Below are 26,069 nucleotides of genomic sequence, written 5' to 3'. Positions count from 1 at the left end.
CTGTGTCATAGGACCATGACCTGGTCACTGTTCAGCCCTCTGTTGTAACCTTAGTCTCATGGGATCCCTGAACTGGAACAGCTTCAAAGATGAGATACTTCAACATCTTTCTTTGACAGGACAGAAGCTGAGGCTAAGAGAGAAGTGGCTTGTCTTACTCCATATCCAATAAATAGAGTTTAGAATTACCAACTAATGTTGTATAGTCCTGGGCTCTATGTCCTGCATGCTACTAACTGGGGGGCTCCTGCAGTGTCCCATCTCCTCTCTGACTACAATTTCCCCCCTTAAAATAAGTGATCTCCAAGTCCCTTTCAGGTCCTCCTCAACCTATCTCATTCATTCAGCAAACATTCGCTGAGCATCCTTGTGTGTCATGCTTGGTCCTGAAAGAGATCAGAGAGAGGGTCCCCACTCCTACCCAACCCCTCAACCTGATCACATTGTCAGCCTTTATCATATATTTTTAAAATGCTTATGTTGTCTGCTGTTCCACCAGACTCAAAGTTACTTGGGGACATATTTGATCCTTGTGCTCCCTTAAATTATTTTTGGAGCAAGGCAAAGAGTCAATGCATAGATTAATTAGTGTATTGATTATTTTTTCTTTGTCTCAGAACACCTTGCACTGGTGGGCATTCATAGGAGACATTTATTGGAGATAGTCAAATAAACAGAACATTGCACAAAGGGAACAATTGCACCAACTGGGGAGGAAGAAAAGGGGGGTGCTGGAAGCTCAGGATGGACCCCTGATCTAGACAGAGGGTGAGGAAAGCTTTCAGGAGGAGGTAACCTTCTACTGAGTCTTCAAGGACAAGGAGTTATTCAGGGAAAGATGAGGGTGACTGAGACTAAGGAAACAACATATACAAAGTGCTGGAGGCCTGAGAAAACCTTGCCCATTTCAGAATCTGCAAGTAATTTCTGGTGATGCTAGAATCTCACCCTTTACCTCTCCCCTCCAAGACTTCCTGGTGGGGTGTGCATTACAGACAACATGAACAGGGACCAGAGAGGAACCAAGCTATCCCTGCTGACAAGCACCTGGCAGATCACTCTTCCATGCAGGACTTAGTGATTGGTGCTGGGCAACCAACTTGGGCTACAATGGTCTGTGCAGGACAGACTCTACAGTCACTTCCCCAGGCTGCCAGGTGGCTGGAGCCACAGTACAAGCCCAGACCTGTCCCTCTGGAGTTTCCTGGGTATCTTTAGCACCACCCAGCCTTCCCTCTAGGCAGGAGAACACAGTGTGCCTTCGCTTCTGCCGGGAGAGTCCAGTCCTAACCATTGACATTTTCCATGTAACTGAAGCTCATCTCTCTTAGGGAATAACTTAAAAACTTTATTTAAAGTTTAAATATTTTTGAAGTTAAATTGTTCTATGGTAGACAACATGTAGGTAGGATGGGATGGCTGGCAGGTGGGAAGGGTTGGGGGATAAAAGGAAGAAACCAGTTTCAACCAGTGTCAAGGAAACCAGTCAGGAGGCTTCGGAATTCCAGACATGACCCAGATACGCATCTTCATGTTTATATCCAAGACCTCAGGAAGAGAGCCTAGGCAAAGATACTCTTAGAGTAGGAATGAGGAAGAAGAGAAAGGAGGCAGGGAGGAAGAGAAGGAAGGGATGGATGGAGGGAGGGAGGAAAGGAGGAAAGGAGGGCAGGGGGAGAGGGAGGGAAAGAAAGAAGGTAAAAAGGAGAGAAGGAGGGAAGGAGGGAGGGAGGAAAGGAGAGCAGGGGAAGAGGTAGGGAAGGAAGGAAGGTACAAAGGAAGAGAGGGAGGGAAGGAAGGGAGGGAGGGAGGGAGGAAAGGAGGGAAGAGGGAGAGGTAGGGAAGGAAGGAAGGTAAAAAGGAAGGGAGGGAGGGAAAGAAGGAAGGAAGAGAAGGAGGGAAAGGCGAACTATTAAACTCTACTTGGAAACAAACATCAACTATTATTTAAACATCAAATATTATTAAAGAACTAAAACAGCAGGTTTCCGGAGCACTCTGGAGTCTATCTTGATAGGTTGTCGTTGCTCTGGGGTTAATATGAGGAAATGGCATTCTTAAAAACCCATATTAACCTGTCTGTTGTTCTATGGACTGTGACAGCTGCATTTTACATCTTAATGGCTAACCATTTATTTCAAGCCAAAAAAAAAAAAGAGAGAGAGAGGCATTTTTTAGCCCATGAAGCAAAGACTCAAGGCTGGAAGCTTTGCCCTAGAAACAGATTGTGAGGCAGAAGTTCAGAATAGGCCAAGCATGGGTTCCACAGGAGCCCCTACTGTGTGCCCCACTTCCATTTGCCCAGATACTCCGGCTCTGTCCCTTTTCTGGGTCCCGCTAGGGTTTGCCTCTCTAGGCCTTCCTTGGGGCTGTTGTGGTCTCAGGGGAGACAAGCTACTCACTTGGATAATGGTGAGGTCATGGTAGCAAACAGTACAGGAAAGGGCTCTGAGTGCAGGGAGAAGGAAGGAAGAGAGAGCTTGCGGAGAGCAGAGAAGGGAGGGTTGAACTGACCCAGCTTCAGATTTGAACTGCATGGAAATGTACTCATTCAACAAGTATTTTTTGAGTACCTACTATGTGCCCTGTCCTGGTCCAGAGCAGTGAACAAAATAGATGAGGGTCTGCTGCATGCTTGGCCTCCTGAGGACACCCTGGTGGACAACATACAGGTGGTCCTGCTTCAGAGGGCTTATATTCTAGTTGGGGAGATAGGCATTAATCAGATCATCACTCTGGTAAGTGTGACCATGAGGGCTCTGAGAATGTAGAGTAGAGGAAACTCCCTCCTCTGAGGGGCCAAGGAGCTCTCCCGCAAGTGACTAAGGCTAAGCTGAGAGCTGAAGGGGAGGAGGGCACTCCTAGCCTTGGGGACAGCAGTTACTCCTTGAGCATAATTACCCGAAAGATGCCTGGTTTGGATGGAACTTGGGGAACAAGGGGCCCTGATGGGAATATAACATCAACAGGGGGTCAGAGGACAAAGTAGACATTTAATGTTTATTTAAGAGTGATATGGTTTGGATGTTTGTTCCCTCCAAATCTCATGTTGATATGTGACCTCCAGTGTTGGAGGTGGGCCTGGTGGGAGGTGTTTGGGAAATGGGGACAGATCCATCATGAATGGTTTGTTGCTCTCCTCATGGTAATAAGTGAGTTCTCACTCTATGAGTTTATGAGATCTGGTTGTTTAGAAGAACATGGCACCTCCTCTCTCTCTCTCACTCCCTCTCTCACCCTGTGATGTGCTGACTCCCTTTCTCCTTCCCCCATTACTGGAAGCTTCCTGAGGCCTTCACCAGAAGCAGATGCCAACACTATGCTTCCTGTACAGCCTGTAGAACCATGAGCCAATTAAACCTTTTTTTTGTTTTTAATTACCCAACATCAGGTATTCCTTTATAGCAACACAAAAGCCAACTAGCACAAGCAGCAAGAGGAAGCTCTTGAGGAGCTTGAACAAGGGGTGACATAAGCCTTCAGGGTTTGGCACTGTTTTTAAAACTTTACACACCCAATATTGAGTCTGAAGGCAATCTGATGAGGCAGTGAGTTTGAGGTTCTTGTCCTAACCTGACAGATCAGAAAACTGAAGTCCTTCCAAAACGGATGACTTGCCTTACCTAAGATCACTAAGAATTGAAAGAGTGAGAGGATGAGGGTCCAGGTCTTCTGCTCAGGGGATGGTTGGAGAAGAAGAGAGAAGAAAGGGCGCTTCATAGACCCACACCCAGCATGAGCAATGGTATAATATGATGTCAGGGGAACTTTGCATGGTTTGGAGAAGAACACCAGTGTGAAAGGACCCAGCACTGTGCCTCATACGTGGCAGATGCTCAGAAAACCACCCTTCCTCTTCCTTCAGCCGGAAGAACCACTGCTTCAGTTTCCCACACTGGCCACCATCATGCCACCTTCTAGGTTAAGGGTTGTTTGGGCAGATATTTGATTTTGGTAGGGATGTGAGAGAAGGGAGACAGGTTGTCTTGTGCTCCTCACCCAAGTCGGGATCCATCTTTCCCAGCTCTGATTGTTCTGCTGGGTGACTTGCCTCTGCCCACACACCATGCAGGGATATATGAGAAGACAACTTCCCAGGATTTCTGCTGCTCTGCCCCTGGCCCTTGCTGCAATGCTCTATGGTGCTTTGGTCAGAAAAAGACCTCATCAGAAAGATCTACTTGGGACATGTATTCACTCAAGAAGAATCATCTAATATTCATTTACAAAATCCTTTTCATACATTTTTTCTCATTTAATCCCCATAACACTCTTGTGAGGTAGTTACTCATTACTGACATTTTATAAAAGGGTTTTGAATTGGTTGTTATTCATGGCATACATAACAAGTCAAAACCCAAGCACAGGTCCTCTCTGACCCCAGTCTAGTCATCTTCTAGCTTCATGACAAGTTTCTATCTTGTGTCATCTTTTAGTACTGCCTGTTCAGAGACATCACAACAAACTTTCCCTGCAGTAAGGCAAGTGATGGAAAACCATTCTAAAAATGTGCCCAGAATCTTTAGAAGAAAAAACATCCATGTAATTAGTCTTTGGTATGTTTTGTTTAGTGTATACTTTTCTTTTCGATGAATGCCGTTGGGTTTTCCTGTGCATTGAAAAGGTGAGTTTGGACATCTTCCTGCTCACTAAAAGGATGAACATTGACCGTTTTGGGAGGCTATGTCCAGGAGGTCATGCTTCAGGGAGCCCAGAGCTCAGAGTTGCAGTTCCTTCTCTTTGCATATCCACTGGGCATCAGTAGAGGACTGCCAGCCAGCACAAACATTGTGGCACTGGAAGGAGTTGGAGGAATGCAGCTGGCTCCTAGCCCCTTTTTTTCCCATTCCACTGGAAGGTTGTGTTCATTTGAGCTGTTAAATCAAAAATAAATTATTGTAATCCATTTGCTAATTATACCATGCTAAAGTTCTAGACGCTGTAAATTATACCCGTGATATATCTAGATGAAGTTTCTGGGAGTTTATTTTTAGCCATTCAGAGAGCACTCAATTTCCTAGAGGCTTCATTTGCAAGTCCAGGAGGGAACAGGGAAAATGCATCTGCACAACCCTTCTTGGCCCATGACCTGGAGTCAATGAACCTCTTTGGTTCTCCTCTGTAAAAGAAAGTGGTTGTAGTAGTTCACTTTGAAGGTCTTGTCTATCTTTAAAGCTCTAACTCTCATTTTCTGACTATGAAAAGTAGAATGTAACCAAACATGGGTTTTCAGTTCCTGGTTGATCATGGAGAACATCAAAAGCCACCACACCAACATATTAGTATTTGTGAACCATGGAACACAGGTCTTCAGAAACCTCAGGCTCAATGGACACATTGTGCCTCTTTTCTAGTCCTTGCTTTTTGAGGGGTGGAGAGAGGATGGAAGGATTTCATGTTTTATTTAGCACCTACTCTTCACATAATACACTGCTTGGTGCTTGCATTTGAGTGATATTTGGATGGCCTTCTCCATTCAAGGACAATGTCACCTAATTTTAATCAATCAGTCATTCATTGACATCTGTGTGCCAGCCACTGGGATTGGTTCTGAAAATATCTGGGGTAAATTAGATGCATCTCCTACCTCCAAGGAGATAAGAGGTGGAGATAAAGCATGCACTGAAAATGCTGAAGTGCTTTTTGAAATGCACTATTACCTACAAATGATTAAATACCAAGTGCTGGCAGAGAACACAGAGAGATGCATTGTGAGGGGTACGGGTGGGTGTCTAGGTTCATCTGTGTCTGTTGGGGAGGAGAATCAGGGAAGATTTCGGGAATAATGAGGTATTTGAGCCAGACATGATATGTAAATGTGACTTTAAAATGTGGGGATTGGGTAAGGGAAATTGCACAGATTTAGTTTAGTGACCTCGGAAAGCTCCCTGGTCAGGTCCCATGAATGACTGTCCTTGACCAGTAATTAACACATGCCATGCAGAGCACATCCCTTCCCCAAACACCACAACTTCTAGCAAGTTTTCTTCAATTTTGACCACAATATGATATATTTTTTCAAAGAGTGAACATAAAAAATCCTTTGGAACAATTCCTTTGTCTGGATGCTTCTTGTGTTTAGACTTCTAGATAAGCAATCTTCTACCATATTTGTGTAATTCTTGGGTGGAGAAATGGATGCATAGTCAGATGGATGAATGGATGGTTTCATATCATTGTAGAGCTGCCACAGCAAAGAGATGGAAGCAATGAAACTGGTTTGGCTTGCTAATAGCTTTGTGGGAAGAGCTGAGCTTTGAACAATAAACAGAATTTTCTCAGCACACAGTATGGATAAAGGCCTTCCCTTCAGAGGGAAGCAAAATGGGAGCATGAAATCCATGACATCATGGAAGAATGGTGAGTCACAGAAGCCATGGTATAGGAAGACAGAACGAGTTATGTAGTGGCTGAGAGCACACGCTATGATTGGATGGATTGCGGTTTGAATCCCTGTTGTGCCACATAGTAGCTGAGTGATCCTGGGCAAATTACGTAACTTTTCCAAGCTTCTATTTTCTTATCTGTAAAATACGAATATTAATAATATGTACTTCATGTGGTTATTGTGAAGATTAAGTAGAATAAAATAATGTTTAGCACAGTGATTGGCATGTCCTTAATAAAGGGTAGTTTATGGTTATTATTTTATAAAAACACTTCTAATTAAATTTTGAAAATGCCCATTCAAATGGCAGAATTTGTGAAGGAGGCAGAGAAAGTCCTCGGGGGGAAAGGAGAAGAACCAGGAGAAACTGGTGTTGCTGATGTGGAGGCAGGAGTTTCCAGAGGGGAGGAGGGGTCCCTGCTAGCAAATGACCCAGAGAGGCCACTGCAGATTGAGAAGAAGTGTCTGGAATATGCAGTGACAACATCCCTATGTTAAAGAAAGGGGCTGAAAGCCACAGGCAATGATTTGTGAAGAGCGTGGGAGTGGAGGAAGTGGTGGTCTAGACGACTCTTTCAAAAAATCTCTCTGAAAAGGAGAAAAAGAACTTGGGGGTAGGACAGGGGACAAGGTCACGGGAAGGGCCGTTTGCTAGATGAAGAATATTTGAACTCAACAGTGTTTCTCGACCTTTCTAAACTCATGCCTGCTTTAATAGACATAAACATCACTCTGCCCTGCAACAAGACTGATGTTCTGGCACCCAAGACCTAACACCAGCCTTATTTGAGAGTCACATCTGCCAGGAGGATTTTGTCAGGATTTACTTCCTGTGTTATATTTTTAAAACAGTAGGAATTTAATGATCTGTTGGAACCAAGCAGGTAAGGCATTGTGGGTAATAACGAGGATGGATTTGAAAGATAGTAAGAAGACTGAACTGAGCAGGGGTGAGGAGTGAGGGGCAAAGGCGAGTCAGAGGGATCCTGGGGTTCTGGCATGAGGACTGAATAAATCACTGCACCAACTGGTGTGTGTCCTTTTTCTTTGTGGGTTCCCACCCCTACCTGCCTAGGTGACATACAGGTTTAAGACCAAATGACAGGCGTGGTCATTGTTTAGAAACTTTTAAGTACTTTATAAGTGTAGGACATTGTTATTGATACTGTTACAAGGAAAAAAGAGCACACCTTGATCTTTCCTTGTGCACTCTCTGTCTTTGTCAGTGAGTATAATTTTATACTCACTGTATACTGTATACTGTGTAAAATTATACAATATAATTTTATACTCAGTGTGAGGGAACTAATGTGTATTGCTCACATACCTGATTACAGGTGAGGAAATGGAGATGCAGAAACATTTAAAGAAAGCCAAGATCAACCCGACAGCCAGAGAATGCACACTCTTTCTAAGCACATATAAAACACTCATGAAAATGGACTGTATCCTAGGCCATAAAATACATCCCAATAAATTTCAAGGAGTAAGTATCCTACAGACCACATTCGCCTACCACAGTGCAATTAAGTTAGAAATCAATAACAGAAAGATGAGGTGTTTTTTAAAAAACCTATATTGAGATATATTTATAAAAATACTTCCAACTAACTCACAGATCAAAAAGAAATTATAACAAATTATAAAATGATTATAAATGAATTACTAAAGAAATATTAAATATCAAAAGTTGTGGAATATAGCCAAGACAGCACTTAGAGAGAAATTTATCACCTTAAATGCCTATATTAAAAAAGAAGAAGAGCTGAAAATTAATGAATCGGCTAAGTATCCAATTTAGGAACAACAGCAAATATAAATAAATAAACCAGCCCAGAGTTGTGCAGTCAGAAGTGGTGGGGCCAGGATTTGGGCATAGCTGTGGCTGGCTCAAATCTCTCACTCTCTTTACTCCACTGGTACCTTTCTCTGTGCTGCTTTCCATTATATGCCCAGTACCTGGAAATTCTCTCTCCCTAAGAGTTGAAGAGATGAGGCTACAGAGTAACTCCCTGCATGAAAGGTTGGTGATAAATCCCACTTATTTTCTCAGCCATCCTTTTACTTGTCCATCAACTACTTAATGAGCATTTGCCATGTGCCAGGCACTGTGCTAGTAGCTACTTTAGTTGCATCTTTCCTCTGAGTAGCCTAGGACCAAAGATCATACTGCTGCTACTAATGCCCACGCCCATGTCTCACCCCCACCTCCCAAGCTGCCAGAAGCTTCTCTGCTACTTGTCAGAACAGCATCCTCGTCAAAAATGACTGATTTCTCTCTTGTCTCTTTCAACAGGTAGACTGAAATTACCATGTGTCCAAATTAAAATTGCATACTTCAAGGATTATTTGAAGGACTATTCTTAGACCCTTTTAAGAAGATTTAAAGAAAAGTGAGTTGATTTTTTTTACACTTCAGAGAGTATTCCTGATTTAAGTTAATGTTATGGGTTCTTTTTTTCTCTACCTCTTAAATATGCGTTAATAGGTAGACTTTATCTTCATTTATTTTACAATAAATATTTTTTTTCCTTAAGAACAATGAGCAAAGAGTGCAGGATTACTGCTTGCCTTCCCTGCAAGATTTTTGTATGTTTCAAAGGCTTATGGAATCTTAGAGATAAAAGGGTTTTAGAGGCATGGACCATTCCCTCCTGGATGCCGGGAAACCCATAGCAGCATCTCTATAGATCTCTGGCCTGTTCTTGGAAACTTGCAGGGACTGGTATGGAGGTTGGTATCTCCCCACACTTAGGATTTTTGTAGAGCTCTCCCATAATCTGAACTTGAAATCTACTCCACATCTTGCCAGGTCTCTTTCTTCTCTACTCGACTTCCTAAAATAGGTGAATGTAAATAGCATGAACCTCCTCAAGATCTTTTCTTGTTCTTTGTTCCTCCAATAATTTCTCATAAGTTGGTTTCAAGAGCAGCTCCCACCCTGGTCACTTGGAATACAGACAGAGCACCTCCAATGATCTTTGCCCAGTAGATGGGTGAGAATCAAAGCAGGGTAAACCCAAAGAGCAGGCCTGGTTTAGCCCCAGTTCTACTCTTATTGTGTGTTCAGGAAAGTCACTTCATCATTCTGAGCTTGGTGAAAACAAGGAAGGTAGGAGGAGATAGTCACTACCATGCCTCTGACCTCCATTTGGATCGTTTTGCTGACTCAGAGTAAAGAAGTTGCTGCTTCTTACTGTCTCAGGCACTGGAATGGGCCAGGACTTGGGAATCCATGGAATCAGGGTCCAATCCAAACCCTATCACTTGCTGACTGTGTGGCCATAGACTGCCATTTCTCATCTCCGATTATCTGTTTCCTCATTTGTTAAATGAGGATGTCAATAAATGTTGTAAAGGATTGCGTGAGGATGTACTGAGATAATGTACATAAAGCACCTAGTACCTGGTACATAGAAAGTGTTCAAAACATGACAGTTGCTAGTATGATTATAAGTAATGGTGGAACTACTTACCTTTAGCCAGAGGAGAAGATAGGAGGTGCTAGAGACTCTCATAAGAAAAGAAAAGAATTGGGCATACTCATTAGGGATAGACTAGTGTCCACATCTCATAAACTCTCATGCAAATATAAGCCCAACCCCAGAAAATTCATGAGGTTAAAACTCTACTTCTCAGAGTCAGACAAGGATGATGGGTTGCTATGGAAATATACAGTTAAAAGGGAAATTTTAGAGTGGGTCCAAGAAGCTGCACAAATCCTGCCAATCTCTCACTGATGCCATAGCCCTGGTCCTACATGGTAAGGATTAGAGCCCCCCCATAATGAAGGTCCTTAAACACACAGACTGGGAGGCCTGCAAATCATCAAATATTTATATATGTTCAGAAGGCTGGTGGTGAGTGTTGGGTGAGAGATTGAGTGTGAAAGAGATTTGTAAACTGTAAAGTTTCCTATACATACATGTGCCTTTGTGTGATTCATGTATTATGGACTGTGTCAATACTTTGCAAATCAGGAGAAAGAGGGGAACTCAGATGAGCTGACTGTGAAGTGAAACTGTAGAGTCCAGCCCCACTGATTTCTGAGTGAAATAGCATATATGTATGCATACATGTACATATCTGTATACCCACATGTCATGCATGTGTGTACATGCACACGTGTGTTTTTGTGCATATGTGTGTGAATCTTTGACCCTTTGGAGGTAGTCACCACTCTTTATCCAGTGACTGGCTGCCTCTAAGGAGTGTAATAGAGGAATGAAAACAGAGTCTATGTTGTCAGTCAGCCTAGCTCTATAACTTACTAGCTATGTGGCCTTGGTCACATTATTTGTAAAAGTGGTACAGTTTTCGCCTTCCTGGAGCTGAAAGTCTGTGGATAAGGCTGCTCTGAGGAGCTGGGAGGATGCAGCAGAGAATGTACCTCTCACACCAAGAAAGTGCTTAGGATATGAGAGAGTCTCTCTCCCTTGGTTAATGGCTTCTTTTTTTTCCTCAGAGTTTAGGGAATGTTGTCTTAACCTGTTAGATAAAAGGAACCTCTGGAGTTATATTTGGTTCCATAAGACCATGCCCCTGAAGACCCAGGTACCTCGGTGGCTAGAGAGATTGTGTAGGAAAACGCACCCTTTAGTCCTGTTGAAAGGGCTAATTTCAGGGGTGTTCCCACACCTTGGCCATCCTTCTGAGTCTCTTCCCTCAGTCTGGGCCATGGGGCTGGCAATTATTAAATTCAGAAGAAGAATTGGAAACTATTGTCACTCAAGGTATAGAACAAAGTTTTTATTTAAATTTGGAAATTAAATATAGCTAATATCCCGGCCTTTGTTTTCCAAACAGTGGCTCACAGTAGATTCAGAGGTGTTGATCCAAGCCAATGTTGGTGTGGATGCCACAGGCTAGAAATGCCCCTTTCTGGGCTATTCAGACCCAGGAAAGACTGCATAATTGTGTATCACAGGGCGTTTCAAATTGTGGGTTGTAGTTCAGTAACAGGTCACGAAATTAATGTGGTGGCTCGAGATCAGCATTTATTAAAGTAAAAACAGAGTAACCTAGTAACCCGTAGAGTGTGTAAAGATATTGTATATTTGCACTGTATATACTCAACAGAGGTCTCATGTCCAAATATATATGGTAGAAAAAAAGAAGAAACTCCTATAAATCAGTAAGAAAAGACAGACAACCTAAGAAAAATGGCCAAAAGAATCAGATACTTCATAAAAGATGTTCAAATAGCCAAAAAAGCACATAACATTATTATTCTTCAGGGAATGACAAATTAAAACCATAATGAAATACTACTATGTATTCATCAGAATGGCTGAAATGAAAAATATAGACTCTATCTAATGTTGGCAAGGATGTGAAACAACTGAAACTCACACACTGTTAGCTGAAATGTAATTGGTTTGATGACATTGGAAAAGTGTTTGATAATGTCAGCTAAAGTTGAACATATACATACCAGCACTTTCACTCCGTGGTATACACCCCTGAGATATGCACATAGATATCCACCAAAACACATGCCATCCACCCTGGAATGGATAAAGTGTAGCATATTCACATAGTGGAATATTGCACACAGCAATATTGATGAACCTCAGAAGCATGAAGTTGAAAGAAAGAAGCAGGCACAAAGAAACTTTATGACTGCACTTTTTAAAAGTACAAAACCAGATAAAACTACTCTGTGTTATCAGAAGTCTGGATGGTGGTTGCCCCCGAGGAGGGGTTGGTAAATGGGAAGGAGTGCAAAGGGGCTCTCTAGTCACATTCTGCCTTTTGATTCAGAGGTGGGAGGGCAGGTTAAATGGGTATTGTCAATTTGTAGAAATGCATCAAGCTATTCATTTATGATATGTACCCTCTACTGTACTTAAATCACACTTCAGTAAAAGTTTATAAAATGAGTGTAACAGAGAAGAAAATATAGCAGGTCATAAAGGTAAACATCATTAAGCGAAACTTCAGTTACGTGTCCCTCTAAATATGTGTGTATAGACAAAGTTGAGGTGTGGAGTGTATTTCTTTTTTAATTTTTTTTAATTTTTAATTTTTATGGGTTCATAGTAGGTATATATATTTATAGGGTACGTGAGATATTTTGATACAGGCATACAATGCATGCTAATCATATCAGGATAAATGGGGTATCTGTCACCTCAAGCATTTATCATTTATTTGTGTTATAAATATTGAAATTATACAGTTTTAGTTATTTTTAAATGTACAATAAACTATTGTTGACTGTAATCAACTTGTTGTGCTATCAAATACTAAATCTTATTCATTCTTTCTAACTATATTTTTTGTACCCACTTACCATCCCCACTTCCCCATGCTCGCTACCCCTCCCAGCCTCTGGTAACCATCCTTACATTCTTTATCTCCATGAGTTCAATTGTTTTAATTTTTAGTTCCCACAAATGAGTGAGAACATGCAAAGTTTGTCTTTCTGTGCCTGGCTTATTTCACTTAACATAATATCCTCCAGTTCTATCCATGTTGTTGCAAATGACAGGATCTCATTTTTTTTTATGACTGAATAGTATTCCATTGTGAATATGTTCCATATTTTCTTTATCCATTCATCTGTTGATGGACACTTAGACTGCCTCCAAATCTTGACTATTGTAAATAGTGCCACAGTGAACATGGAAGTGCGGATATCTCTTCAATATACTGATTTTCTTTCTTTGGGGTATATACCTAGTAATAGAATTGCCGGATCATATGGTAGTTTTATTTTTAGTTTTTTGAGGAACCTCCAAACTGTTCTCCATAGCGGTTGTACTAATTTTCATTCCCACTAACAGTGTATGAGTGTTCCCTTTTCTCCACATCCTCACCAGCATTGATTATTGCCTACTTTTTGGATAAAAGCCATTTTAGCTGGGATGAAATGATGTCTCATGTAGTTTTGATTTGCTTTTCTCTGATAATCAGTGACGTTGAGCACTTTTTCATCTACCTGTTTGCCATCTGTATGTCTTCTTTTGACATTCTTCTATTCAGATCTTTTGCTCACTTTTTAATCAAATTACTAGATTTGTTTTCCTGCTGAGTGGTTTAGGTCCTTATATATTCTGATTATTAATGCCTTGTCAGATGGATACTTGGCAAACATTTTCTCCCATTCTGTGGGTTGTCTCTTCACTTTGTTGATAGTGTTTTTCTTTGCTGTGCAGAGGCTTTTCAACTTGATGTAATCCAATTTACCCATTTTTCCTTTGGTTGTCTGTGCTTGTGAGTTTTACTTGGAAAATCTTTGCCTAGTTCAATGTCCTGGAGAGTTTCTCTAATGTTTTCTTTTAGTAGTTTCATAGTTTCAGGTCTTAGATTTAAGTCAGTAATCCATTTTGATTCATATTTGTATATGGTGAGAGGTAGGGATCTAGTTTCGTTCTTCTGTATATGGATATCTTGTTTTCCCAGCACCATTTATTTATTTATTTATTTTTAATTGTACTTGTTTATTTTTATTATACTTTAAGTTCTAGGGTACATGTGCACAACGTGCAGGTTTGTTATATATGTATACATGTGCCATGTTGGTGTGCTGCACCCATTAACTCGTCATTTACATTAGGTGTTTCTCCTGATGCTATCCCTCCCCCCTCTCCCCACCCCATGACAGGCCCCAGTGTGCAATGTTCCCCACCCTGTGTCCAAGTGTTCTCATTGTTCAATTCCCACCTATGAGTGAGAACATGCAGTGTTTGGTTTTCTGTCCTTGTGATAGTTTTCTCAGAATGATTGTTTCCAGCTTCATCCATGTCCCTACAAAGGACATGAACTCATCCTTTTTATGGCAGCATAGTATACCATGGTGTATATGTGCCACATTTTCTTAATCCAGTCTATCATTGATGGACATTTGGGTTGGTTCCAAGTCTTTGCTATTGTGAATAATGCCTCAATAAACATACGTGTGCATGTGTCTTTATAGTAGCATGATTTATAATCTTTTGGGGATATACCTAGTAATGGGATCGCTGGTTCAAATGGTATTTCTAGTTCTAGATCCTTGAGGAATCGCCATACTGTCTTCCACAATGGTTGAACTAGTTTACAGTCCCACCAACAGTGTAAAAGTGTTCCTATTTCTCCACATCCTCTCCAGCACCTGTTGTTTCCTGACTTTTTAATGATCGACATTCTAACTGGTGTAAGATGGTATCTCATTATGGTTTTGATTTGCATTTCTCTGATGGCCAGTGATGATGAGCATTTTTTCATGTCCCAGCACCATTTATTGAAGAGAGTGTCCTTTCCCCAATGTGTGTTCTTGGTACCTTTGTTGTAAATGAGTTCACTGTAGGTATGCAGATTTGTTTCTGAGTTCCCTATTCTGTTCCATTGGTCTATGTGTCTGTTTTTATACCAGTACCATGCTGTTTTGGTTACTATAGCTCTGTAGTATAATTTGAAGTCAGGTAATGTGATATCTCTAGATGTGTTCTTTTTGCTTTGGATAGCTTTGCCTATTCTGGGTCTTTTGTGGCTGCATCTAAAATTTAGGATTTTTTTTTTCTTTGTTGTGAAGAATGTCATTGGTATTTTAATAGGAATTGCATTGAATCTGTGGATTTCTTTTGATAGCATGGGTATTTTAACAATAATGATTCTTCCAATCCATGAACATGAAATATCTTTCCATTTTTTGGTGTCCTCTTCAATTTCTTGTGTCAATGTTTTATAGTTTTCATTGTAGAGATCTTTTATTTCTTTGGTAAATTTTATTCCTAGGTATTTAACTTTACTTATAGCTGTTATAAGTGGGATTACTTTCTTGATTTCTTTTCTGATTGTTTGCTATTGGCGTATAGAAAACCTACTGATATCTATACATTGATTTTGTACCCTGCAACTTTACTGAATTTGTTTATCAGTTCTAAAAATTTTTTGTTGGAATCTTTAGCTTTTTCCAAATGTAAGGTCACATCATCTGCAAACAAGGATAATTTGACTTCTTCCTTTCCAATTTGGATGCCCTTTATTTCTTTCTCTTTTCTTATTGCTCTAGCTCCAGTACCATGTTAAATAACAGTGGCAAGAGTGGGCATCATTGTCACGTTCCAGATCTTAGAGGAAAGGCTTTCAGTTTTTCCCCATTCAGTATAATTCCAGCTGTGGATCTGTTATATATGGCTTTTATTGTGTTGAAGTATGTTCTTTCTATACCAAGTTTTTTAGAGTTTTTATCATAAAATAATATTGTCAAATGCTTTTTCAGCATCAATTGAAATGATTATATGGTTTTCATTCTTCATTCTGTTAATATGATATATCACATTGTTTGATTTTTGTATGTTGAACCATCCTTGCATCTGGGAATAAATTCCACTTGGTTATGATGAGTGATCTTTTTAATGAGTTGTTGAATTCAGTTTTCTAGTGTTTTATTGAGTATTGTTTCATTGATGTTCATTAAGGATATTGGCGTGGTTTTGTTTGTTTTGTTTTGTTTGTTTGTTTGTTTGATGCATCTTTGTCTGGCTTGGGTATCAGGGTAATATTGGCCTTGTAGAATGAGTTTGGAAGTATTTCTTCCTCCTCTGCTTTTCATGATAGTTTGAGTAGGATTGGTATTAGTTCTTTTTTAAATATTTGGTGAAATTCAGCAGTGAAGCCATCAAGTCCCAGGCTTTTCTTTGCTGAGAGACTTTTTATTATGGCTTCAATCTCATTACTTGTTATAAGTCTGCTCAGGTGTTGGATTTCTTCATGGTTTAATCTTAGTAGGATGTATATGTCTAGGAATTTATCCATTTCTTCTAAGTTTTCCAGTTTACTGGCATATAGTTGCTCATAGTGGTCTCTAATGATCCTTTGAATTTATGCAGTGTCAATTTTGATGTCTCCTTTTTCATCTCTGATTTTATTTGGGTCTTCTCTGTTTCTTAGTCATCAAATGTATTTCTTAATGCTGAGTCACAGTCAGAAAATAAGAGCCACTGAGTTAATCTAACCCTTCCATTTTCAGGTGAGGAATCTGAGGCCCAGAGAAGAAGGGAATTAGAAGCAGAGGTAGGAGGAAGACAGAGCTAGGAAGACAGAGCTAGGAAGAAGTCTCTAGGTCCCCTGCTGCTGATGATTCTATGTTGAGCCTGTTTTCACTGCCTCAAATGGTATATTTACATTAATAGGCTCTGTCTGACACCTTAATCTCAGGGAGGCAGCCTGGTACTTTTGGTCCAAGGGGAAAGTGTTTTTCCACCCACAGACAGTAGAGTCAGAGACCCAGACACCTCTGCAGGGGCCTGGCTCCAGCTCTGCGGATCCCCTCCCTCTTCCTTCCTGCCTCTTCTGTCTAAATCAGCTTCCCTCAGAGCAGCGGAAACACCACTGCACTAAATCCTGTTTTCATTTGTGGAAGACGACTGTCATGCCAAAGCTGTGTGATGGCTTTAGAAGTTAGAAAACTGTGAAGAAAATACATTTGGAGAATAAGATCTGACAACGAAGGCTTCAATTCTGGCTTGGCACTTTTATTTTATTACAAAAATGTGAGTCCATTAAGCAGACTTCTGTGGGGGTCAGAGAGTGCTACCAGGATTCGAGAGTACAAGAAGAACAAGATGCAGCCCTGTTTCTGCCAAGCAGAGCAGCCCAGAAGAGGGAAATGTGGGGATTTTAAAGGCTCAGTCTGAACCTCACACAAGATTTGGAAGCATCTTAAATAGGAGGGTAAATAAGATCAGTGGCTTGCTGACTATTTTGACTGTGACCCACAGCACAAAATACATAGGATATCTTAACTCAGGACACATCACCACCCACTCAGGTAAATAGAGGCTTAGGACGGACCAGCCCAGACCATCAAATAAGGGCATCTAGCCCAACCTTGAGGGTAGGGAGCCTGCAGGGAAGGGGATGGTATGTCTTCAAAGAAGGCTTCAAATCTCAAGAGGTTTGAGCAAGGGATTAAAGAAAGGGAAACCACACAGCAGAGGTTGCTGAGTCCTGGTCAGCAGGCGGGAATCTGGTCTAAAGGAAGCCATGTTGCACTCCGGAACTGCCTGTAGTTCTGGGGAGTTGAAGTTAAGGAGGCATGTAGGGAGAGGTGAGAGAGGATCCAGAAGATGTGGGCAGGGGCAGATGTGAAGGGCTCTGTGCCCTGACAAGGAGTGTCCAGAGTGAATAAGAGACCATGCCTGAGAGTCATCTAGGCAAGAAATGCTTGTCACCTAGGAGACAGAATAAAAGATGTAGGTAGACATAAGGAATGTTGGTTCCATCTTCGAATTTTGTTTTATAGCACTCACTTATGCCATCTGTATTAGTCAGCATTCTCTAGAGGGACAGAACTAATGGAAATATATATATATATATATATGTATTTTATATGTGTGTGTGTGTTTGTGTACATAAAATGGAAGTATTTTCTTAGTACTAGTGTATATATGCATAGACATGTTTTTAACAAAAGAAGGAGGAAATACTCATGACAATTACAGTCCTCGTTTCTGCATCTGGTCATGTGGTTGTAACTGGCATTAATGACTGCCTTCTTCTACTACCCATTCCGTATTCCCTTTGCCTTCAGCAAGCACCTTGTGGTTTTTTTCCCCGGATGGAGTGATCCAAACCTTCATTCCTGAAGGGTCTGAGTCATATATATATACATACACACACACACACACACACACACACACACACAAAGGGGAGTTTATTAAGTATTAACTCACACCATCACAAGGTCCCACAATAAGCCATCTGCAGGCTGAGGAGCAAAACGAGCCAGTCCAAGTTCCAAAACTGAAGAATTTGGAGTCCGATATTTGAGGGCAGGAAGCATCCAGCAAGGGAGAAAGATGTAGGCTGGGAGGCTAGGCCAGTGTCTCTTTTTACATTTTTCTGCCTGCTTATATTCTAGCCATGCTGGCAGCTGATTAGATTGTGTCCACCCAGATTAAGTGTGGGTCTGCCTTTCCCAGCCCACTGACTCAAATGTTAATCTCCTTTGGCAACACCCTCACACACACACACACACGGGATCAGTACTTTGTATCCTTCAATCCAATCAAGTTGACACTCAGTATTAACCATCACAAGTCCACTCCTTGTCAACTTGAACCCATGCACATCTCCTGAGATCATACATAATCTTCAAATAAAGACAATAATAAGGTCATAATTATGCCTAGCATAATACGACTATCCTTCGTACAACTGGAAACGCACCATTCCCCAACCAAAATACTAAGTTAACAACACTTAAATGTTGATGTGAAGTCAATAAATCTTATGTCACATGATAAAGGAGAAAGGAAATAAAATGGAAGTATTTCTTAGTACTAGTGTATATATGCATAGACATGTTTTTAACAAGAGGAGGATGAAATACTCATGACAATTACAGTCCTGGTTTCTGTAGCTGGTCACGTGTTTGTAACTGGCATTATTGACTGCCTTCTTCTACTACCCATTCTGTATTCCGCCTGCCTTCAGCAAACACCTTGTGGTTTTTTTCCCTGGTGGAGTGATCCAAACCTTCATTCCTGAAGGGTCTGGGTCATTTGTAGTCCTGCCTGGATTGGTCTGTTGTAGTTTTCCATTGACCTTAATCACAGGGCAGGGCAGAGTAATACTAAGAGATGCCCTAATGAATCTCCTGTATTCCATGCATACTCTTCCTTACCTCCATTGTGGAGTAGTAGACTGATTTCATCTTGATAATCCAAGTCAGTCACCCCAGACAACACTATAACTCCCTTCTTAGCCTGTTGACTTAAAGGTGGAAGGAGCTCAAAGTGTCTAGCTGGCAGTCTTAACTTCCAGTTTGATAGAATTGTTGTGTCTTTTGATAGCAGTGTTCTTCCCTCTGGAGCTAAAACCTCTAGACCGGCAGAACATAATGTCACAGGAACAGGAAACAAAATTTTTGCCAGTGGATCACCAGGGGTAATGGTGAGTGGTGCCACTTCCACTCCTTGATTCCTGGACCCATGAATCCTGGCTATGGGAGAAATAGTGCCATATATTGGATGCTGATTCACAGCATACATGGCCTTCTGCAGAGCTTTGTCCCAGCCCTGCAAAGTATTGTCACCTAGTTGGCATTGTAATTGTGACTTCAAAAGGCCATTCCACCATTCTATCAATCCAGCTGCTTTAGGATGATAGCGAACATGGTAAGACCAGTGAATTCCATGAGCATGAGCCCACTGCCGCACTTCTTTAGCCATAAAGTGAGTGCCTTGGTCAGAGGCAATGCTGTGTGGAATACCATGACGGTGGATAAGGCATTCTGTAAGTCCACGGATGGTAGTCTTGGCAGAAGCATTGCGTTCAGGATAGGCAAACTCATATCTGGAGCAAGTGTCTATTCCGGTGAGGACAAACCTCTGCCTTTTCCATGATGGAAGAGGTCCAATATAATCAACCTGCCACCAGGTGGCTGGCTGATAATCCTGAGGAATGGTGCCATATCGAGGGCTTAGTGTTGGTCTCTGCTGCTGGCAAATTGGGCACTCAGCAGTGGCCATAACCAGGTCAGTCTTGATGAATGTAGTCCATGTTGCTGAGCTCATGCATAACCTCCATCCCTGCCACCATAGCCACATTGTTCATGGGCCCATTGGGCGATGACAGGGGTGGCTGGGGAAAGAGGCTGAGTGGTGTTCATAAAATGGATCATCCTATCCACTTGATTATTAAAATCCTCCTCTGCTGAGGTCACCCATTGGTGAGCACTCACATGGGATGCAAATATCTTCACAGCTTTTGATCACTCAAAGAGGTCCATCACATACCTCTTCCCCAAATTTCTTTTTAGTATTATCATATTTCTATAAGTTACTGGGGTACAGCTAGTATTTGGTTACATGAGTAAGTTCTTTAGTGGTGATTTGTGAGATTTTGGTGCACTCATCACCCAAGCAGTATACACTGCGCCATATTTGTAGTCTCTATAACCCAACCCACTCTTCCCCCTAAGTTCCCAAAATCCATTGTATCATTCTTATGCCTTTGCATCCTCATAGCTTAACTCCCACATATCGGTGAGAACATACAATGTTTGGTTTTCCATTCCTGAGTTACTTCACTTAGAATAGTAGTCTCCAATCTCATCCAGATTGCTGCAAATGCTGTTAATTCATTTTTTTTATTGCTGAGTTATATTCCATCATATATATATATCATCCATTTCTATCAATATATCATATATATCTTATATATGGATGATATATATATCACAGTTACTTTATCCACTGGTTGATTGATGGGCATTTGGGTTGGTTCTACAATTTTGCAATTGTGACTTGTGCTGCTATAAACTTGCAAGTGCAAGTATCTTTTTTGTATAATGACTTTTTTTCCTCTGGGTAGATACCCACTAGTGGGATTAGTGGGTCAAATGGTAGTTCTACTTTTAGTTCTTTAAGGAATCTCCACACTGTTTTCCATAGTGGCTGTACTAGTTTACATTCCCACCAGCAGTGTAGAAGTGTTCCCTGATCTCCACATCCATGCCAATATCTACTGTTTTTTTATTTTTTGATTATGGCCATTCTTGCAGGAGTGAGGTGGTGTCACATTGTGGTTTTGATTTGCATTTCCCTGATCGTTAGTGATGTTGAGCATTTTTTCATATGTTTGTGGGCCATTTGTATATCTTCTTTTGAGAATTGTCTATTTGTGTCCTTAGCCCACTTTTTGATAGGATTGTTTGTTTTTTTCTTACTGATTTAAGTTCCTTGTAGATTCTGGATATTAGTCCTTTGTCAGGTGTACAGATTGTGAAGATTTTCTCCCACTCTGTGAGTTGTCTGTTTACTCTGCTGACTGTTCCTTTTGCCGTGCAAAAGCTCTTTAGTTTAATTAGGTCCCAGCTATTTATCTTTGTTTTTACTGCATTTGCTTTTGGGTTCTTGGTCATGAAATCCTTGCCTAAGCTGATTTCTAGAAGGGTTTTTCCAATGTTGTCTTGTAGAATTTTTATAGTTTTAGGTCTTAGATTTAAGTCCTTAATCCATCTTGAGTTGATTTTTATATAAGGTGAGAGATGAGGACCCAGTTTCATTCTCCTACATGTGGTTAGCCAATTATCCCAGCACCATGTGTTGAATAGGGTGTCCTTTCTCCACTTTATGTTTGTTTGCTTTGTCGAAGATCAGTAGCTGTAAGTATTTGGGTTTATCTCCGGGCTCTCTATTCTGTTCCATTGGTCTATGTGCCTATTTCTATAACAGTACCACACTGTTTTGGTGACTATGGCCTTATAGTATAGTTTGAAATCAGGTAGTGTGATGTCTCCAGATTTGTTCTTTTTGCTTAGTCTCTCTTTGGCTATGTGGGCTCTTTTTTTGTTCTATATGAATTTTAGAATTGTTTTTTCTAATTCTGTGAAGAATGATGGTTGTATTTTGATGGGAATTGGGTTGAATTTGTAGATTGCTTTTTGGCAGTATGGTCATTTTCACAATATTGATTCTCCCCATTCATAAGCATGGGGTGTGTTTCCATTTATTTGTGTCATCTATGATTTCTTTCAGCATTGTTTTGTAGTTTTCCTTGTAGAGATCTTTTGACTCCCTGGTTAGGCAGATTCCTAAGTATTTTATTTATTTATTTATTTATTTATTTATTTATTTATTTTGCAGCTATTGTAAAAGGAGTTGAGTTCTTGATTTGATTCTCCACTTGGTCGCTGTTGGTGTATAGAAGAGCTACTGATTTGTGTGCATTAGTCTTATATCTGGAAACTTTGCTGAATTCTTTTATCAGTTCTAGGAGCTTTCTGGAGGAGTCTTTAGGGTTTTCAAGGTAAACAATCATATCATCAGCAAACAGTGACAGTTTGGCTTTCTCTTTACTGATTTGGAAGCCCTTTATTTCCTTCTCTTGTCTGATTGCTCTGGCTAGGACTTCTAGTGCTATGTTGAAGAGGAATGATGAGAGTGGGCTTCCTTGTCTTGTTCTAGTTTTCAACAGGAATGTTTTCAACTTTTCCCTCTTCAATATTATGTTGTCTGTGAGTTTGTCATAGATGGCTTTTATTGCATTGAAGTATCTCCCTTGTATGCTGATTTTGCTGAGAGTTTTAATCATAAAGGGATGCTGAATTTTGTCAGATGCTTTTTCTGCATCTATTGAGATGATCATGTGATTTTTAATTTTGTTTACATGGTGTAGCATATTTATTGACTTGCATCCCTGGTATGAAACCCACTTGACCAAGGTGAATTACCTTTTTTTCATATGTTGTTGGATTTGATTAGCTAGTATTTTCTTAAGGATTTTAGCATCTATGTTCATCAAGATTATTGGTCCATAGTTTTCTTTTTGGTTATGTCCTTTCCTGGTTTTGGATTAGGGTGATGCTGGCTTCATAGAATGAATTAGGGAGGGTTCCTTCTTTCTCGATCTTGTGGAATACTGTTAAAAGGATTGGTACCTATTCTTCTTTGAATGTCTGGTAGAATTCTGCTGTCAATCCATCCGGTGCTGGATTTTTTTGTTGTTGGTAATTTTTTAATGATCATTTCAATTTCACTACTTGTTATTGGTCTGTTCAGGGTAGTCAGTTCTTTCTGATTTAAGCTGGGAGGGTTGTACTTTTCCAGGAATTTATTTATCTCTTCTAGGTTTTCCAGTTTGTGTGCATAAAGGTGTTCCCAGTAGCCTTGTATGATCTTTTGTATTTCAGTGGTGTCTATTGTAATATCTCCTGTTTTGTTTCTTAGTGAAGTTATTTGGATTTTCTCTCTTCTTTTCTTGGTTAATCTTGTTAGTGGTCTCTCAATTTTATTTATCTTTTCAAAAATAAGCTATTTGTTTCATTTATCTTTTGTATTTTTTGTTGTTGTTGTTTCAATTTCATTTAGTTCTGCTCTGATCTTGGTTATTTCCTTACTTCTGCTAGGTTTGGGTTTGAATTGTTCTTGTTTCTCTAGTTCCTTGAGGTATGACCTTAGAATATCAGTTTGTGCTCTTTCAGTGTTTTTTTTTTTTTTTGAGACGGAGTCTCGCTCTGCCGCCCAGGCTGGAGTGCAGTGGCCGGATCTCAGCTCACTGCAAGCTCCGCCTCCCGGGTTCACGCCATTCTCCTGCCTCAGCCTCCCGAGTAGCTGGGACTACAGGCGCCCGCCACCGCGCCCGGCTAGTATTTTTGTATTTTTTTTTAGTAGAGACGGGGTTTCACCGTGTTAGCCAGGATGGTCTCGATCTCCTGACCTCGTGATCCGCCTGTCTCGGCCTCCCAAAGTGCTGGGATTACAGGCTTGAGCCACCGCGCCCGGCCTCAGTGTTTTTTGATGTAGGTGTTTAGGGCTATGAACTTTCCTCTTAGCACCACCTTTGCCGTATCCTAGAAGTGTTGATAGGTTGTGTCATTATTGTTGTTAAGTTCAAAGAATTTTTAAATTTCCATCTTGATTTCATTTTTGACTCAATGCTTATTCAGGAGCAGGTTATTTAATTTCCATGTTTTTTCATGGTTTTAAAGGTTCCTTTTGGAGTTGATTTCCAATTTTATTCCACTGTGGTCTGAGAGAGTGCTTGATATAATTTCAATTGTCTTAAATTTATTGAGGACTGTTTTATGGCCTGTCATATGGTCTGTCTTGGAGAAAGTCTCATGCGCTGTTGAATAGAATGTATATTCTGTGGTGGTTGGATGAAATGTTCTGTATATACCTCTTCAGTCCGTTTGTTCCAAGGTATAGTTTAAATCCATTGTTTCTTGGCTGACTTTCTGTTTGATGATCTGTCTAGTGCTATCAGTGGAGTATCGAAGTCCCCCACTATTATTGTGTTGGTCTGTCTCGTTTCTTAGGTCTATTATTAATTGTTTTATAAATTTGAGAGCTCCAGTGCTAGGTGCATATATGTTTAGGACTGTGATATTTTCCTATTGGACAAGACCTTTTACCATTATATAATGTCCCTCTTTGTCTCTTTTAACTTCTGTTGCTTTAAAGTTTGTTTTGTCTGATATAAGAATAGCTACTCCTGCTGGCTTTTGGTGTCCATTTGCCTTTTCCCACCCCTTTACTTTAAGTTTATGTGAGTCCTTACGTGTTAGGTGAGTCTCCTGAAGGCAGCAGATGGTTGGTGAGTTTTTATCCACCCTGTGGTTCTGTATCTTTTAAGTGAAGCATTTAGGTCATTTATATTCAATGTTAGTATTGACATGTGAGACACCATTGCATTCACCATGCTTTGTTGCCTGTGTACTTTGTTTTTTGTTTTTGCTTTTTAACTTGTATTTTTGTTTTATAGGTTCTGTGTGATTTGTGCTTTAAAGAAGTTCTGTTTTGATGTGTTTCCAGGATTTGTTTCAAGATTTAGAGCTCCCTTTAGCAGTTCTTGTGGTGGTGGCTTTGCAAATTCTCTTAGCATTTGTTTGTCTGAAAAAGACTGTACCTTTCCTTCATATATGATGCTTAGTTTTGCTGGATACAGAATTCTTGACTGATAATTGTTTTGTTTGAGGAGGCTGAAGATAGCGCCCCAATCCCTGCTGGCTTGTACGGTTTCTGCTGTCTGCTGTTACTCTGATAGATTTTCCCTTATAGGTTACCTAGTGCTTTCTTTCCTTCGTCTTAACTTTGGATAACCTGATGACAATGTACCTAGGCGATGATCTTTTTACGATGAATTCTCTGGGTATTTTTTGTGTTTCTTGTATTTGGATGTCTAGGTCACTAGCAAAGCTGAGGAAGTTTTCCTCAATTATTCCCCCAAATATGTTTTCCAAGCTTTTAGGTTTCTCTTCTTCCTCAGAAACACTGATTATTCTTAGGTTTGGTTGTTTAACATAATCCCAGACTTCTTGGAGACTTTGTTCATATTTTCTTATTCTTTTTTCTTTGTCTTTGTTGGATTAGGTTAATTCTAAGACCTTGTCTTCATGCTCTGAATTTCTTTCTTCTACTTGTTCAATTCCATTGTTGAGAGTTTCCAGAGCACTTTGCATTTTGATAAGTGTGTCCGATGTTTCCTGAAATTTGATTGTTTTTTCTTTAAGCTATCTATTTCCTTGAAAATATTTCTCCCTTCACTTCTTGGTTTTTTGTTTTTGTTTTTGTTTTTGTTTTTTTGCATTCAGCTTTGCCTTTCTCTGGTGCCTCCCTGATTAGCTTAATGACTAACCTCCTGACTTCTTTTTCGGGTATATCAGGGATTTCTTCTTGGTTTGGATCCATTGCTGGTGAATTCGTGTGATTTTTGGGGGCTGTTAAAGAGCATTGTTTTGTCATATTATCAGAGTTGGTTTTCTGGTACCTTCTCATTTGGGTAGCCTCTGTCAGAGGGAAGGTCTTGGGCTGGAGGCTATTGTTCAGATTCTTTTGTCCCACAGGGTGTTCCCTTGATGTAGTACTCTCTCCCTTTTCCTATGGATGTGGTTTCCTGTGAGCTGAACTGCAATGATTATTGTCTCTCTTCTGGGTCTAGCCACCCAGCAAGTCTACCTGGCTCCGGGTTGGTACTGGGAGTTGTCTGCACAGAGTCCTGTGATGTGAACTGTCTGTGGGCCTCTCAGTGGTGGATACCAGTGCCTGTTCCAGTGGAGGTGGCAGGAGGTTGCAATGGATTCTGTGAGGGTTCTTAGCTTTGGTGGTTTAATGCTGTATTTTTGTGCTGGTTGGCCTCCTGCCGGGAGGTGACGCTTTCCAGAGAGCCTCAGCTGTGGTAGTATGATGAAGAACCAGCAGTGGGTGGGGCCCTAAAACTCCCACTATTAAATGCTCTTTGTCTT

The 26,069-nt window shown here is 40.6% G+C and overlaps 1 protein-coding gene across 1 annotated transcript in view; it reads left to right on the top strand.

The window, feature by feature from the left end:
* TENM4 (teneurin transmembrane protein 4) overlaps window positions 1–26,069 on the top strand; it is a 787,121-nt gene that overhangs the window by 286,149 nt on the left and 474,903 nt on the right. Inside the window, exon 4 of the mRNA XM_025357209.1 lies at window positions 8,685–8,781. The gene's annotated coding sequence lies outside the window, so the exon portion shown is untranslated. The remainder of the gene's footprint in view (window positions 1–8,684; window positions 8,782–26,069) is intronic.

This window comes from Theropithecus gelada, chromosome 14, assembly GCF_003255815.1.
Source record: "Theropithecus gelada isolate Dixy chromosome 14, Tgel_1.0, whole genome shotgun sequence".
NCBI lineage: Eukaryota > Metazoa > Chordata > Mammalia > Primates > Cercopithecidae > Theropithecus > Theropithecus gelada.
Note: the sequence above shows the minus strand (reverse complement) of the source record. Positions and strands in the feature narration are given on the sequence as shown.